We start from the raw sequence: 6,133 nt of genomic DNA on the forward strand, positions 1-6,133 counted from the left end.
GTCCTCCCACAACCACATCAAAGTTACAGCTAAACTACAGAACAACCATCATTCACAACCACCTGAAATCAAGCTGAATGGAAGTCCTACAACGACGGAATTAAAGCAGCAGCCACGTCCAGACGGGTAGGAGGCGCGGAGGCGGGAAGGGCTGATCCCACACCCTGTGTGGCGGATAATAATCAGGAGGACGCCTCGGCTGGGAAGGTGCTTCCTGAGGACTGAGGGGTCCCTGTCCCACACCAGGTGCCCCGCTCACTCTTCCAGTGCCAGGAAGAAAATCCCCATAACTTCTGGCTGGAGAAACCAGCCGGAACTGAGCCCCAGGCAGCTCCTTAAAGGGCCCGCGCAGGGACTAATCGGACTCTCTACCTCTAAGCTTGGAGGGGAGGCAGCTCGAGGGGCACCAGAGACATACAGGGAAGAACTGAGCTGATTGGCACTGGAGCGAGGGCTGGAGAGGGGGCTTTCTCAGGGACAAACGTGCTGTCAGAGGCCTTTGTTCCTTTGGTGAGCCCTTCCCTGGGGCGGCAGACAGCGGCCATATCTGGGACTCCAGCCACCTGGCTCACAGTGGTAGCCCCGCCCTGGTGATTCCCTGAGGCCCCGCCCCACCCAACTTTCAGGCCCACCCAAGCTGTTGCCACTTGCTTAACCATAGGATTGGCCTTTCTTGGATCCTGTTTCAGGTCTTTCCTAAATTCTTTCAGACAAGCGGCATCTGGTCTCAGCTAGCCCCATACCGCTCGTTAAGTAATACACAGAAACAAACACAGGGAGGCAGCCAAAATGGGGAGACAAAGAAACAGGTCCCAAATGAAAGAACAGAACAAAACCCCAAGAAAAGAACTAGGCGAAATGGAGATAAGCAACCTAACAGATGCTGAATTCAAAATAACGCTAATAAGGATGCTCAATGAACTTAGTGAGAACCTCAGTGATCTTAGTGAGAGCCTCAAGAGCATAAAACGGGACCGGTCCAAAGTGACGCATGCACAGTCAGAAATGAAGGAGGAATTAACTGAAATAAAGAATAATTTACACAGATTCAATAGTAGAGTACGTAAATCCAAGAAGCAAACCATTGATTTGGAATATAAGGAAGCAAAAAACGCCTAATCAGAACAGCGGAAAGAAAAGAGAATCCCCCAAAACATGAGGATCGTGTAAGGAGCCTCTGGGACAACTTCAAGCGTGTCAACATTCGCATCTTGGGGGTGCCAGAAGGAGAAGAGCGAGAACAAGAAATTGAAAACATGTTTGAAACAATAATGGCAGAAAACTTCCCTAGCTTGGTGAAGGACACAGACATACAAGTCCAGGAAGCACAGAGACTCCGAGATAAGATGAACCCCAAGAGGCCCACACCAAGACACATCATCATCAAAATGGAAAAAGTTTAAGACAAAGAGAGAATCTTAAAAGCAGCAAAAGAATGGCAGCGAGTGACCTACAAGGAAGTTCCCATAAGGCTGTCAGCTGATTTCTGAAAAGAAACTTTGCAGGCCAGAGGGAGTGGCAAGAAATATTCAGAGTGATGAAAAGCAACAACCGACAACCAAGATTACTCTATCCTGCAAAGCTGTCATTTAGAATCCATGACCAAATAAAGAGTTTCCCAGACAAGAAAAAGTTAAAGGAGTTCATCACCACCAAACTGTTATTATATGAAATGATGAAGGGTCTTTTTGAAGAAAAAGATAAAATATATGAACAAACAAAATGGCAATGAATACATATCTATCAACAATGGAACCTACAAACAAAATGAACAGGTAGCACAGAAACATTCTCATAGATACAGAGAACATTTTGTTGGTTTCCAGATGGGAGGGGGAAAGGGTGAAAAGTTGAAGGGATTAAGAAGTACAAATTCAGTGCTAGACTAACAAACCCTAAAGGGATATGGGTTGGGCGGGTGGGAAGAAATCAACCAAAGAACTTATATGCATAACCAGTGGACACAGACAACAGTGTGGGAAAAGGCGTGAGGGAGGGGCGGGAGTGGGGAGGAGATGGTCAATGGGGGAGAAATGAGGAACATCTGTAATACATTCTGCATTCAACGAAAAAGATTTAAAACAAAGAAATAAAGTTATTGTTGTATACTAAACTGTGCCATCCCTGAGCATGAAGCACACTCACGACGCTGTGCAGGCATCACTCCACCTAGGGCAGAATGTCCCTCACCCCAGAAGAAACCAGCCCTGAATTACTCGCTCTCCCCTCCTCCTGCCCTGGTAATCCCTGACCTACCTTCTGTTTCTGTACCTAATCTGGAAGTTTTCTATAAATGGAATCTTTTTTTTTTTTTTCTTTATTGCCTTTAGAGAGAGAGGGAGAGAGAGATAGAAATATCAAGGAGAGAGAACATCGATTGGCCTCCACCGGCATGCCCCCTCTGGGGATCGGGCCCACAACCTGGGCATGTGCCCTGACCGGGAATCGAACCAGCCAACTCTTGGTGTGTGGGTCAACGCTCAAGCACTGAGCCACACCGGCTGGGCTATAAATGGAACCTTACAATAGATGTTTTCTTGAGTCAATATCCAGAAATCAATGAATAAGATACCCCACATAAACAAAATGAAGTATGAAAACCACATGAACATGTCAACACATGCAGAAAAAGCATTGTATAAAATGGAATGCCTACTCATATTTGAAACTCACAGCAAAGTGGGAATAGAGTGTATATACCTCAAATAGTAAAGGACACATACAATAAACCCACAGCCAACATCAAAATCCATGAGGAAAAACTAAAATGTTCCCCTGAAGATCAGGAACAAAAAAGGGATGTACTTTCACCATGGTTGTTCAACATAGTACTGAAAGTCCTAGTCACAGCGACCACACTAGAAGGAGATATAAAAGGCATCCACATTGAAAAGGAAGTAGTGAAAGTGATACTTCCAGATGGTATGATACTGTACAGAGAAACCTATAGATTCTACCAAAAGTCTACCTTAAATGATAACTCAGTACTGTAACAGGATACAAAATAAATATCCTGAAATCAGTTGCATTTTTATACACCAATAATGAACTCTCAGAGAGGGAAAGTAAGAAAACAATCCCAGCGCTGGCCAGTGTGGTTCAGTTGGTTGAGCATTATTCCATGCACAGAGCGGTTGCTGGTTTGATTTCCAGGCAGGGCACATGCACAGGGTGAGGGCTTCATCTCCTGTAGGGGAGGAGCCGGAGATGGCCATTCAATGATTCTCTCATTGATGTTTCTCTCTCTCTCTCTCTCTCTCTTTCTCCCTTCTTCTCACTAAAATCAATATAAACATTAAAAACACACAACCCTTTCATTCACAATTGCCTCATAAAAACAATAGAATACCTGTGAATAAATTTAACCTAGGATATAAAATACCTGTACTCAGTAATTTATAAGACACCGAAGAAAGAAACTGAAGAACAAACAAATAAGTGGACACATATACTGTATTCATAGATAAGAAGAATTATTATTAAAATTTCCATACAACCCAAAGCAATCTATAGATTCAGTGCAATTGCTATCAATATACCAATGGTGTATTTCACATAACTAGAACAAAGATTCCAAAAAAAGTATATGGAAGCACAAAAGAACCCAAATAGCCACAACAATCTTAAGAAAGAAGAACAAAGTTGGAGGATTCATGCGACCAGAAATCAAACTATACTACAAGGCCATAGTAACCAAAACAGCATCGTACTGGCATCAAAACAAGCATATCGATCAATGGAAGACAATAAGGAGCCCAGAAATAAACTCATGCCTTTATGGCTATTAATATTTGACAAAGGGGCAACAACATACAATAGGGTAAAGACAGTTTATTCAATAAATAGTGCTGGGAAAATTCAACACACACATGCAATGAAATGAAACCAGACCACCTTCTTACACCATACACAAGAATAATCTCAAAATGGATTACAACTTAAAAGTTGGACTTGAAGCCATGAAAATCTTAGAAAAAACATAAGCAGTTACATCTCCAACATTTCTCTTAGCAATGTTTTTTGTTATATTGCCTCAGGCACGGAAAACCAAAGAAAACATAAACAAATGGGACTACATCAAACTAAACAGTTACTGCATGGCAAAGCAAACCATCAACAAAATGAAAAGACAATCCACGGAATGGGAGAACATATTCACCAATGCTACATCTGATATGGAATACCCAAAATTTATATATATATACATAAAAAAAAAAAACTTATGCAACTCAGAACACACACAATCCAATTAAGAAATGGCCAAAAGACCTGAATAGACACTTCTCCAAAGAGGACATACAGAAGGCCACTAGGCACAAACAGATGCCCATCATCACTAATCCTGAGAGAAATCCACATTAAAACCACGATGAGATATCACTTTGCACCTATCAGAAAGGCTACCATCCATAAATCAACAAACGAGTGTTGGTGAGGATGTGGAGAAAAGGAAACTCTCATGCACTATTGGTAGGAATGCAAATTGGTACCGCCACTGTGGAAAGCAGTGTGGAGTTACCTCAAAAAATTAAAAACAGAACTTTTTTTTATGACCCAGTGATTCCACTTCCGGGGATATAGTCAAAGAAACCTGAAACATTAAATCAAAAGAATATATGCAGCCCTATCTTTGTTGCAGAGTTATTTACACAGCCCAGATTGGGCTCCATCGTCAGGAAGTGAGGTCTGAGGAGATGCTCGGGGTACATGACCCAGGCAGGAAGTGAGGTCTGAGGAGATGCTCGGGGTACATGACCCAGGCAGTGACCTCACTTCCTGACGATGGAGCCCAACAGAACTTGGAACCCTGGTCACCAGGCAGCGACCTTCTCTAACTGCCCCTACCCAGCTCACTTGGGTACAGACATTGGAGTGGACACAATGTTCTCGTGCTGTCTACCAGTGACCCGAGGCCGTGGCCTCAAAAGAGGCAGTGTCGAGAGCAGGTTCCGTCGTGGCCGCCGCTGGACCTGGACTCCACCCCGGCGCCTGTGGCCCTTTTCAAGGCGGGACCTAGAGGTAACTCAGGGAGACCCAGGAGGTTTTGTTCGGGCCTGGCCACCACTCTGATCCCACCTGACCAGCCCTAACTCCCCTCCGTGTGTGTGTGTGTGTGTGTGGGCAGAACGGGGTTCACATAGTAAGGGACTGTCCTCAGCAGGAACAGGTGTTGAGGGTGAAGAGGTCAGAAGCCTGGTGGGCAGGTCATGTTCACACCCAGGTCAAGGCTGGCTGGGTGGACTGGGAGTGTGGGCAGCCCCCTCTTCCTGAGGTTTATCCCGAGCCCTGGAGGTGACTCTCATTTCCCCTCGGTGGAGGTCTGTGCAGACACAGGGCTGGGCCTGATCGGGGAGCAGAAGGTCCAGTGGGCAGAGGCAGCAGAGACTAGACCCAGGGCCGGGCTTGAGGCCTCCCGACCGGCTGCCGGTCACTGTCATTGCAGAGCTCAACCCAGAACAAGGAGGATCGGCAGCTGGCCAATGAAGACCCTCAACCCATGTCCACCAACGAGGGGCAGGTGAGCCTCACCATGGAGGGCCACAGCAGGCCTGAAGTGAGTGTGGCCACTTGGGCAGCTGGGGATCCAGGGCTTGTGGATGGCCGGGGAAAGAAGATTCCTCCCCCAAAGCCTCCCAGGCTCCACAGGCCCCAACCAATCCCAAAGCCGCCCAGGCTCCACAGGCCCCCAACCCCACCGTGGCCCAAGATGGACAGGCAGCTCAAAGTATTCAACTGCAACTGGGAGCTCGGTGCTGAGGTTAAATGGACCCGGCCGGATGACCTGGAGCCCAAGGAGGCAGAGCCCAGGGGTGAGCAGGTGGGGGGTTGGGGGTGGCATGGGGAGTGGAGTTGCATACGAGCTTATGGGGAAGGGTCAGTGCCAGACACTCAGGGAGCACCCCCAGAGGCTGTCCAGGAGCAAAGACTGGCCTCAGACTAGCCGTCTGCTGGACTCCGGGGGAGAGCATGTGCTGTTGCGGGCCCTGGGCTGTGGCTGGGTTCTGTCTCTGGGGGGGGGGCAGGTGGAAATGCAGGCACGCGGGTGATCTTTTCTCCTCTCACAACTCCAGCACCAGCCCAGGAGGCAGAGCCAGCTGTCGTCCGTCCCAGGGAGCCCGATGCAGGGACAGAC

The sequence above is a fragment of the Molossus molossus genome, unplaced genomic scaffold (assembly GCF_014108415.1).
Source record: "Molossus molossus isolate mMolMol1 unplaced genomic scaffold, mMolMol1.p scaffold_m16_p_14, whole genome shotgun sequence".
Classification (NCBI taxonomy): Eukaryota; Metazoa; Chordata; class Mammalia; order Chiroptera; family Molossidae; genus Molossus; species Molossus molossus.